The sequence below is a fragment of the Alexandromys fortis genome, unplaced genomic scaffold (assembly GCF_014885135.2).
Source record: "Alexandromys fortis isolate MF-2015 unplaced genomic scaffold, M_Fortis_MF-2015_v1.1 scaffold_80, whole genome shotgun sequence".
Classification (NCBI taxonomy): Eukaryota; Metazoa; Chordata; class Mammalia; order Rodentia; family Cricetidae; genus Alexandromys; species Alexandromys fortis.
The window spans coordinates 5,137,595-5,149,820 of record NW_026068174.1 but is presented as its reverse complement, the minus strand read 5'-3'; positions in this window follow the sequence as shown (position 1 = coordinate 5,149,820).

Genomic DNA, 12,226 nt, shown 5'->3' with positions numbered 1-12,226 from the left:
GGATCAAAGAATAAACAGATGGGGCTGGAAGGCTTACTCAGTGATTGGAGCACTGCTTGTTCTTCCAGAGGACCAAGCCCCAGCACCCACATGGAAGTCCACAACTGTCTGTAACTCCAGTTCCAAGGGTTCTGACACCTTCACACACAGGCTTACATGCAGGCAAAATACCAGTGCACATAAAATAAAAATAAGTAGTTAAATAAATAAATAAATAGCATCCTGTCAGGAAAAAAAAAAAAACCAACCTCTCCTGCTTCCTTCTCAGTCTCCCTAAGCTGATCCTCGGCCTATGATGAATGAGGCTGAAGTTGGGGCTTGGGTCAGGTACTACTGGTTGAGTAAGAGATTAGGACAACCTAGAAGGAAAGAAATTTGACACTATGGATTAGAAAACCTCACAAAGCATATATGCAGTTTCTTTTCTTCCTTTAAAATAATGTTTTTCATTTTAAGGCAGGGTCTCACTGTACAGTCCAGGCTGGCCTCACACTTGCTATGATCCTCCTGCCTCCGGCTCCTGAGTGTTGACATCACAGATGTGTGCCACTGCACGTAGCCTAATGCTCTTTTTGTTTGCTTGTTTGCTGTTGTTTTGTTTTAAGACAGGGTTTCACTGTGTAGCCCTGGCCGTCCTCAGACTCAGAGATCTGCCTACCACTGCCTCCAAGTTGCTAGGACTAAAGACTGTGCCCCCACACCCAGTTCTATAGGATCTTTTCCCAGCAGTTCACTTGCTCGAAATGCTCACAAAGAGGCCAGGTGTGGTGCATATGTCTTTCAGCTCAGCACTCAGGAGGCAGAGGCAGGCAGATCTGAGTTCCAGGCCAGCCTGCTCTACACAGTAAGTTCCAGGCCAGCCAGCCAGCACTACACAGTCATACTCTATCTAAAATAAAACGAAAAACTTGAAAACATCTTCAGATCACAATAATGAATCATAATAGACAATCATTTAGAACCAATTAAAGTATCAGGAGGAAGTAATACAGCGTAAATACATTTTTATCCTGAAAGGATTTTCAAATAACGCCGTCAGTCTCCCCAAGGCACCCCAATTCTATCCAGTTTGAATGCATCCTCTCTGATCTTTGTTTCTGAAGAGTCATATTTAATGTAAACAAGTAATAAAACTGGGTTATGCAAGCTTGTAACCATCTATGTGGAGAGAAAAGACTGGCTAGACACCGAAATGTGCAGCGCGCTCAGCTCTGAGGAGTGTGGCACATGTGACTTTTATTTTCTTCTGCAGGAATTATTGTATTTTCTACATGAACAGAAAAGAGAAACAATGCTATTTTTAAATATCACGAAACAAGCTATTGATGGCATCAGCTGCCTCTGAGGCCTGGGAGAGACTGTTTGCTGTGTGCTCTTTTGTGCTCTTTGAATGATGCACCTTGGGTACATATTACCTATTCCAAAAACGAATAGAAAAAATTTTAAATTTAATATGGCAATAAAATAAAATGAGAAACCTGCTGGAGAAGACCCGTGAAGAGCAGCAAGCCCTAAGATTCCGATACTGCATAAAATCTACTCTGCGGGTTGCGGTTTCTGGATCCGCTCTGGATTCACCCCCAGAGTACCAGTCTCTTTCTCGCCAGGCAAGGAAATGAGGAAGGGTCTAAAATAAACCAGACTGTGGTCCAGAAATAGCTTTATGCTAATCTGTGGCCCAGCCCTGGGAAGGGCTTCACTGAGTCCATCCCCTTTCTCTTTCAAAGGACTTCTCATCTTCTTTGGTTTGCCTGTATATTCCTTAAGGCTACCTGCTGCTGTCAGGGTCCTGGGGAGGAGAGGCCGAGACCAAAGGCCTTGTCTAGAGGACCTCCGTTTGAAGTCAGCCTGTAAGATCGGAGCTTCGAGCTGCCTGGGCTGAGCTGAGCCTCGGGCAGCAGCCCTGTCTCCCTCCAGAGTCTCTGCATCTCCGGCCCCTAATTGGTGAAATGAGGGTATTCAGCCTTACCCCACAGACGGGTTGTGAGAAACGGACGATGGTCAATGGCTGATTTCAAGAGATGCTGCCTGGTTGGACCAGAGTCCCCAAGGCTCGAATGACCTGTAGCGTTCAGCTGGGGGAGGACAGAAATCCTCACAGCAGACTGGCTCTGGGCCTGTAAAGCCATTATTTTATTAACTGATGGCAGGTTATGTTATTTTCTCTTTGACAGTTGAAATGACATAGGGCCTCATTATTTAGCTCTGGGTGGACTTGAACTCGAGACCCACATGTTGGGCTTGTTATTTACACCTGGCTGCTGACAGCTATTCTCAGCTGTTGGTTTTGCTGGTTTTCTGTTTGTTTGTGGTTATGAAACAGGGTGTCTGCTAGCCAAGGCTAGCCAGGAGATCCTGCCCCGCCTGCCTCCATCTCCCAGGTGTTGGCGCGGGCTTGCACCGCTACGCCTGGACCCTGACAGCTATTTTCAGTCAGCCGTGTTGAGAGAATTAAATAAGACGTGAGTGTCGGAGCGAGGACATAGGCAGTCCACCAGCTGGGTGAAGTATTAATTCTCTCCCTTGGAAACCTACCCTCCCCACAGACACCTGCCAGTCACAGCGTCCTGAGTGTCTCCATCTGCCTGTGCTGCAATCGTGTCCCTCAGTCATACACAGCCTCCCCAGGCTGGCTTCCTTTATGGCACCATTTATGCCCACGTCATTTTATACCACGTAGAAGGTCCTCAAAAAAAAAAATTTGCCAAATGAATATGTGAGTGCTGTTTATTCAGTCATGATCTTTGTAGCTCCCACTGGGCTGCCTCTTGTTCCTGGCCCCATGGCTGCCAGAACCCACTCCAAACTGACCCGGTGGACGTGGGGGCTGACAGGTCTGAAAGAGGCAGTGTGGTAGGGGCCGTGGCCCTGGCTTTCGGAAGCCATTTCTTTATCTCCACGCTGCCATTACAGAAGGTCAGACTGAAAACTCAAATGTGCACAGAGCCTGGAGGGGAAACAAAAGATGGGCCAGGCACTGGCTGGAGAGCTGGGCACATTCCTTAAATGGCTCTGCCCTCCAGTGACCTGAAGGTCATTGCCAATTGACCATGGGTCAAGGGAGGCAAGAGTCTCTGATTTTTCGAGAGAAGCCATAAATCTTAGCTTGTATGTGAAGTCCCCCGAAGAGACCCAACTCAGATTCACGGCTGGTCTTCAGGCCTCACACCCCAGCTACTTCTGATCCTCATTCCACTGGGCCATCGCTCAGCTCACCTGGGTACCTCAACCCTGTGATTTTAGGACAGAAACTTAAAGGTTTCCCGTTTGGGGAATTAACCTCTCATTGGTTTCAATTTCGTTTGTTAAGACAAGGTCCTCATGTACCCCAGGCTGGTCTCTAACTCAGTGTGATGTCAGAGGATGACCTTGAACTTCTGATCTCCAGGCCTCCACCTCCAAGGTCTTCAGATTACAGATGTGATCCAGCAAGTCCAGTTTTAGGTGGTGGTTGTGGCTAAAACAAAGGGTGTCCTCAATGGCTTGCCTGAAAGCATTCTAGCAACTGGGCTATATACCCAGCCTGGCAGTGACCCTTTAAATGGAAGGACCCAAGATCCTGGCAGCTTGTCTTCTGGCCAAGTGCCACTTTGACCCCCAACCTGCAGCTTTAGGCAAACATAGGGGCTCTAAGTGCTCAGTCTCTCCAACCTTCCACTCCTCATTTGGTCAGAAAAGAGGGTGCAGAAAGGGCAATGGGCCCTGCACAGTCGTCCCTGTCAGGATACCCAGGCCTGGAGGCAACTGGCTCACCTTCACACTGTCCCTATGCAGGGCACCCACCAGTGACACAGCATCACCCATAAATTCCTGTCAGGGAAGCTGTCGGGGCTTGGGAAATAAATAATGATATTTAACATTTTGTAATAACAACAATTAACCAGTAAATAATGTCCTTTAAACTGCAAACGCTGGAGTAAATTAATTCTTCTAATGAGCTGTCAGGCAGGGAAGAAAAAAAGTACCGGTGTTCTTTGGTGGCACGCGGCTGCCGTGTGAGCAGCCGGGGAAGCTCACCTTGGGCCCTGGGAGCTCATTACCGGGAAGCACGCGGCAGCGGCAACGGATTGCGGGGAAGCAACCCGGCCTCTCCCGCACCCACGTGGGCGCCAGGCCGCAGCCCCCTCCGCACCGCGCACCGTGCCACTCTAACTAAGCTTCCTGCCAGGTGCTGGTCCGGAGCGAGCAATGCATTTCAATTAGAGACGCCCCTCCTCCTCCCTACCTCCCTTCTGGTCACCTGGGCAGCGCTGGGAAAAAGGGGGATAGGGGCTGGGGACATCTGAGGGGGAGAAGCTCCAGGAACAGGTCTCTAGTCCTTACTGCGTGACCTTGGAGAGGTTTCCAGCCCTCTCTGAGCTGAGATGTTGTGAATGGCAACATCTGAAGCTAATCAAACCAGCTGTGATTACTTCTGTGCTCCTGAGAAGCTGTGACCATAAAAAGACACCTGAGTAAGACACTCTTTATGTACTGATTCCCAGTCATCGCCAAGATATACTGTCAGGTGACAAAAGCAAGGCACGCGGGAGTGTGCGGCGACTGCTAAGGACCGGCCATGTGTGCCTCTTTGCTGGCTGTGCATCCAGATAGGAAAGGGGTAACACCGCAAGCCCCTGAGGAGGGAAGCTGTCCTGTCCAATGTCTATGCCCTTATTTTAAAAGCCATGTGCAGAAACTACCAATTTAAAAAAAAAAAAAAAACTGAAAGCTACAAAAGACAAAGGCACAATCAGAGGTCATCTTGCCTCTCAGTAGCTTTCAGGATGTGAAAGTCCCCAGGAGCCCTGCTGAACTATGACCCCACCAGAACCTCCACCGAAGCCAGTACAATGCATCTCCAACATCCTATCCTAACTGTAAGCTAATGAGGAAGTCCCTCCCAGAGGCTAAGCCTATTCCAGCCAGCTTCAACTTCAGTTTCTCTCTGTTCTGTATTGGGTGGGTGAAAGGGCTGCTGGATGATTTCTGCAGAACAGCAGTGGGGAGCAGAGAGAAGGGAAGGGAGGGGAAGGGAGGGCAAGCCAAGGGAAGTCCTAGCCCTGAAAGAACACACAAGCCCAAGTCTCCATACCTGTGTGGTTATGGTCACTCTGCATTGCTGAGCCTCTCTCAGGAGTCCAGCCCAGCCAATGCTCCCCAGGATGGACAGAAGACCCCTCCATGATCTGAGGCCTCTCCCCAGCCTTGACACTCACCTCCACCCCAGAGCAGAATGGTATGTGAGTGACCTCATTCAACATCCCTGTGGACACAGCAGGCTGAGAGGGCTGCGTGGCACAAGCATTGCTGGAGTCGGAAAAGCCCCCATCCATGCTCTGAGGCAGTGCCAGGGGGCTGCGGCTGTGAGAGCACCAAGCCCCCACAGATATCTGACCCCAACTGGTTTTGTTTTTGTGGCCTCGCCTTTGCAGTGAGGTGAATCTTGACTCAAGACTTTTTTGCCAGGGCTGCTTGCAAAAATTTGTAATTCCAAGCTACTCAGTAAGTTCAAAACCTGGTCCACAAAGTGAGTTCAAGGCCAGCCTTGGACACTTAGTGAGACCCTGGTTTTTCTGTTTTTTGTTTTGTGTTTTAAATACAAATGGGGGCACCGAGGAGAGTGCTCATGGAGTTCAAGCAGGAGGACCTGACTTTGGATTCCCAGTATTCCTCCGAAAAGTCTGGCACAACGGACCCACCTGTAACTCCAGCACTGGAGAAGGAGATTAGGCAGTGTTCTGTGCTGCTGAGCAGCCAGAGTAGCCAATCAGTGAGCTCCAAGTTCAGTGATCCAGTCGGTCTCAGGAAATAAGGTGGAGGGCAATAGAGGAAGGCACCTTCCATCAAGTTCCGACCCCCACTACCCCCACCCTTGCCACAGAAACACACACATACACACGCGCACACACAAAGGTCTATGTATCTAAGTATACAGTGCAGTGCTCAATGGCAGGGCAGTTGATTAACATGGGGAAGACCCCAGATTCAAGCCTTGCTACTACTAACAAAAAAATTAAGTTTGAGGCAGCCTGGACTACTTAGCAAAGACCCTGTCTCAAAAACCACAAGAGTAATGGGATATGGTGGTACATGCCTTTTTGTTTGTTTGTTTGTTTGTTTTCCAAGACAGGGTTTCTCTGTGTAGCTTTGGTGCCTTTACTAGAACTCACTCTTATAGACCAGGCTGGCCTCGAACTCCACTTACAGAACTCCACCTGCCTTGGCCTCCTGAGTGCTGGAATTAAAGGCATGGTCCACCATTGCCTAACTGGCATATGCCTTTTAATCTCAGCACTCAGGAAGCAGAGTACAGCTAGATCTCTGTGAGTTCATGAGTTCAAGGTCAGCCAGGGTTGTGTAGTAAGCCTGATTCAAAAAACAAAACAAAACCCAAGGGCAAAGAATGTCACTTAGTAGTAGTACATCAGCTGCCTAGCATGTGCAAAACCCAGAGTTTGATCCTTAGCACTCCAAAAGGATGTGTGGAAAATACACAGCCTAGTGTCCAGGGAAAGAGTAAGCACCCCCAAATCACACCATCTGACTGGTGAGCTGTCGCTCTGCTAGACAAGCCCAGTTTCCAAGACCAAACGAGGTCACTACGATGGCTCCTGAGGTAGGCAGCGCACCTCTGCAGTGCCTGTTTGGGAGGCCGCCCAGAAGAGCCTCCAGGCCTGGGTTTCGGTTTTTTTTTTTTTTTGCATCGGGCAGCAGAAACTGGAGCTGAAGCCAGCAAAGTTCCCAGCTTTGGGTCTGAGTCAGCTGCTTCTGGGCCTGGGGGTTCAAGGGTTTCAAAGTCATAACCACTTGAAGGTCACCTGGACCTCTGTGCAGCTGGCCCCATGGCCTGAGCCCTCCGTAGGTCTCCTGTGCCTGAGAGTGGAGCACCAGCTGGAAAAGAGGCATGCTCCTGCGTGCACAGGAAACTGAGTTTCAGCTGCATGGAAATTAAACCAGCTTGCCCAGTGCTGAGCTACCACGTTGCTTGCAATCAGATTGATTTCTTGGGCTTGTTGTGACGGCAGTGTTGCGATTGATTCGTCTGGGTGGCGGGGAGTTTATCTATTCGAAGCTGTCTGTCATTGATCTGGAAAAGCTTCTGAAACAGCCCAAACACCTAGCAAGGCCGAGGTGACCACCAAGCCCAGCTCAATGTTAATTATAATAATGAACAGGCATGAAGAGGGTGGGTCCATTGCCTGCCCTGCAGGGCTGGCCTCTGTGAGGGTCTGTGTTTAAGATTCCTTTTGAATCAACCACGTGCCAAGTGCGGCTGCTGGACATGCCTAGACGGAGGGAAGTCCGCACGTGTGAGAACTTCCATGGGACTGAGAAGGAGCAAGCACTGCTGAAACAGGAAAGGTTTAGGGTAGACTTCAAGAGGGACTCCCTCGTGGACACACAATATTAAGCCACTTATCATCTTAGGTTACTTCCGTTTGGGTTTGTTTCTTTGTATGTGTTTGCATGTGAGTAGCATGTATATGCATGTAGAGGATAAACGAGTGTTGTTTATTGAATACTAACCANTATATATACATGTATATATATGTATATATATACACATATATATCTCTTTAGTGACTGGGTCTCTCACTGGCACAAACCTTGTGGATTCGGCTAGGCTGGTCAGCCAGCGAGACCCAAGAGTCCCTCTTTCTCCATCTTTCTAGTGTTCTCCACACCTGGTTTTTACATAGGCACAGGGAATGGAACTCGGGTCTTCATGCTTGCATCAAAATCACCTCCCGCCCCCCAGCCAGCTCCCAGCCGCTGAGCCTGATTCTTCCTCTGTAAAATGGTTTCTCAAAGTTGCTGCTCCATGTCAAAAATCTAGACCTGACAGCACAAAACTAGAGAGCTCTTCTGGGCAGTATTCCAGTTTGGGGGTATCAGAGGACCCCTACTTCTGGCCATAAACACCTTCCCTTCTCAACCTAGACACAGAGTAGGCATTCAACCAAGGACTGTAGTACCGGTTAATTCAGTGGGTGTCGCCTCGGTGCTTGCTACATGCCCGGCAAACATACTAGCGAAGCTATGATGAGCTGGTTTTGAGGAGATGAAATCTGGAGTGGCCATGGAGCTGGGCCTCCCCCTCACCAAAGACCTCAGAAATGGCCTGCCCCTGTGGGATCCCTTGCAAGTTGCTCCTGGAGACCTCAGGTGGGTTGAGGACAGACAGGGAACAGTTCCCACGACCTCCAAGAGGATTCTGTGTAGCACATGGGTCCTGCAGAAGACCTCACCCTCACCCAGCAGACCTGGTCTGACCTGGGGTTCATTTCAAGAAGCAAAGATTCCCAGCTGACTCCCAGACCCCACCATACAGAACCCCCCCAGAAGTTATGAAAGACACCCATACTTGAAAGACCCCCATGCCCATGTACTATGTTAAACTTTGCTGAAATTTAGCTGGGCCCCCGGGCTCAGCTGATGCTAAAACTGGATATCTATGGGTTGCAGACTCACTGACTAGGCTAAGGAGAGAGACGAGTGCTATATCTAGCTTTGTGGTTTTTCGGGATTAAGGAGAAGGGATACTCCACCCCCTCCCCCCAAGATATCCTATCTAAACTGTAAACTCGCTACAGGGTGTTTTATCTGTCTTTATGGTTTTTCAGGGAAATTTGAGAATAGACATGGGTCCATTCCCAGGATGAGCTAAGCCCACCAATTTGAGAGCCAATGAAATGCTTGTGCTATACTACCCTCTTATGTAATTATTTTTCCCTATAAATATGGCTGTTTGAATTTGCCTGGGGTGAGCAGTTGGCCTAAGCTACTGTTACACCCACAGGCGCCTGTGTAATCAATAAAGACACCTCTTGCTGATTACATCTGTTGGCCTGAATTATTGAGTCTGGGGGATTTCTCCCACCACCCTTTAAAACAAGGGTTTTTCAGTCACAGCAAGAAGCACTGAAGTTAAGAACTTTTTGGCTGAAGTCTGCACAGTGAAGGTAAGGATGGAGAGGCTTCCTGCCTGACAGCCCTCCCTACTGTCCTCCCTCTGACACTCCCACCCCCTGTCCCTACAAAGCTCTCCTCTCTCCTCCTGTTTGGCCGCTGCAGAGACCCCCACGACCAGCCCTAAGAGAAACATCAGAAGAAAGTTAATAGCGAAATGCTGTGGCGGATCTAATTGATTTTTTTTTCCTATTGGTTCCCTAATATAGGCAACACTGTTCCTGCCGCTTTTCTGGGCTGGAGATTATGTCATAAATAAAGAGATTTGCTCCCTATTTCCATGTGCTTATCTTTAATAAGTTAAGAACTCAACAAGCTTTAGGACGACTTGAAATAAGCAATGGATCCGGTGGTGGCGCCTGCTGGGGCGGCAACAGCCAAAAGCTGTGCTTGAGGGAAGGGGGAGGCGCATGACTGAGGCAAGTAGAGAATCTGCATTCTTTGAGCTGCCCTGGGACAATATCAGAAGAGGGGATAAGAGGGGAAGCTGGAAGAGAGCCTGGGCAATAGGACTAAAAGGACAGGTAAGGGCTGTGAGGCTGTGGGGAAAGTGGAATTATGTGTGTGGGTTCAGAGGGGGATGAAGCCCAGTTGGCAGGGCTTGCCTAGCATTTATGAAGCCCTATCACCTCATGAACCAGGCGTGACGATGCACACATGAAATCCCAGACTCCAGTGGTAGAGGCAGGACGATCAGAAGTCCTGGGCTAAATACCAAGTTCCAGGTCAGCCTAGGATATATGAAACCCTTATCTAAAAGAAAAAATAAAGTAAGATAAAAGTCTGTGAACCCAGAACTTGAAAGGCAGAGACAGACAGATTGCAATGAGTTTGAGACCAATTTGATCTACATAGGGAGTTTTGGGGCAGCCAGGTCTACACCTCTTAAAAAAAAAAAAAAAAAAAAAAAAAAGAAGAAGAAACAGCCCCAGGCAGTGGCAGTGCACACCTTTAATCCCAGCACGTGGGAGGCAGAGGCTGGCGGATCTCTGTGAGTTCGAGGCCAGCCTGGTGTACAAGAGCTAGTTCCAGGACAGGCTCCAAAGCTACAGAGATAACCTGTCTTGAAAAAAAACAAAGACAGGGGTTGGAGAGATGGCTCAGAGGTTAAGAGCATTGCCTGCTCTTCCAAAAGTCCTGAGTTCAATTCCCAGCACACATGGTGGCTCACAAGCATCTGTTATGAGGTCTGGTCTGCAGGCATACACACAGAAAGAATATTGTATACATAATAAATAAATAAATAAATAAATAAATAAATAAATAAATATTTTTAAAAAACAAAAATTAATAATAGTAGTAGCAATAAGAATAATAGTTGTAACAATAATAAGGTGTAAGCGCTTGAATGCTAACTCCATCATTGCATACTGTCTGTGTGACATCAGGTAAATCATTCATCCTCTGTGCTCCATTATTTTAAAACAGAGGGCTCGGGAGGTGAATTAGCAGGTAAATATACTTACTTACCTCCAAGCCTGACGAGCTAAGTTTGATCCCCAGGATCTACACGGTAGGACAGGACCAACTTCCACACGAACACACACACACATACTAAATAAATAAACAAATGTAATCCATCCTCATCGTCATCACTTACAGGCGGAGGCTGGGCATGGTGGTGCACATCTCTCATCCTGTGACATAGCCCTTGCCTAATGTGTGTGAGGCCCTCTGCTAAATCCCCAGTACCACCAGAACCCAAAGAAAAATGAATAACAACAGTGATACACATCTACTGATTGTTCTGGGGACCACTGTACAAATGCTGAGGACAGATCCTGGTCCAGGGTATTCAGAGAAACAACATTAGCTTGTCTGTTGTTGGTCTTCCCTGAGCCTTAACCATGGCTAAGCACCTGCCCTATGTCAGGTTCTTGCCTGGTCTTCACAGATCAGTGAGTCGTGGACTTTCTGCAGCAGGGAGCCCGTGACTGGACTAAGACAGGTAGTGTCACAGGGTACTGCACAGGGGGACCCAGAAAGGGGACGGGGACCCTTGGCATGGAGGCAGCTTTCCTGGGGTCCTGTCCTGAGGCTCCCTGCTCTCCAGTTCTGGTGCCTCTCAGAGGAACTCACACTTCCTGGAAGGTGACTGAGGCAGAAGCAAGGTCCCTCAAGACAGAGCTGACCTTCTGCCCTGCTCAAGCAGTTTTTTTAGCCTAGACAATACTGTTTCTATTTTCCATTTTATAGTCAAGGACTCTGAGGTCCAGAGGTGTAGCTTAAAGCTGGGAAGTCGCAGAGACAGGACTTGAACCCTGCTCTAAACACCACCCTCTATCTTCACACAGCAATAGTGCCCAGTGACATACAGGTGATGGGGCTGGAGGGATGACTCAGTGTTTAAGAGCACTGGCTGTTCTTCCAGATGACAAAGATGTGATTCCTAGCACCCTATGGTGGTTCATAGCTGTCTGTAACTCCAGTTCTGGGGAATCTGATGCCTTCTTCTAGCCTCCATGAACAGAAGTTGTGCAAGTGGTACACACACATACACACACACACACACACACACACACACATATATATATACACACACATATACATATAGGTAAAACACACACATAAAATACATAACAAAAAGATGCTAACGAATGTCACCCACCTTAAATATATATATAATTAAATTATAAATCATAAAAATAAATAATGAAAATTAAAAATTCAGGCTAAGGACAGAGGAGACAGGGCACATAAAAGGCATTTATTGATTACCAACCATGTGTCATGCTCTCCTGTGGGTCTTCTCGCTGCATGCACATCTGGAAGACAGGTGACACTGCTTTTCTTTTATAGTGAAGTGGAGACTCTGACCTGCACCTGATGCACGCACGAGGCTGGGATCTCAAACTCGGGCCTCTTCTTGCAGCCTCTGGGTGAGCAGGGTCTCTTTCTCACAGACTTTGTCCTTGTAAGTCACCACTGTGGCCCCACTGAAGATGGATGGACAAACAGAGTCCTCCCTGGATAGGTTCTGAAGCTCTGCTATTTCTGGTGGAAGAAGAATCCGTCACTCTTGCGTGCGCATTTATAGCCTTCCTTTTCTCCAGGCATTGTCTGGACCTGCAGGCTCTGTGGCTTTAAGGACCAATGACCTCACAATCAGTTGCCATAGAGACCATTGTGATGTCACAATCAGAGGACAAGTAGTTCAAGGAAAGGAGTCGGGGATGGGAGTGCACAGCTAGAATTGAGCACCATTTGAGAATTCTGTCCTATATTTCTGCGCAGAAAATGAAGAGGCGGGAGGCAGGCCTGCAGCTGGCTCCTT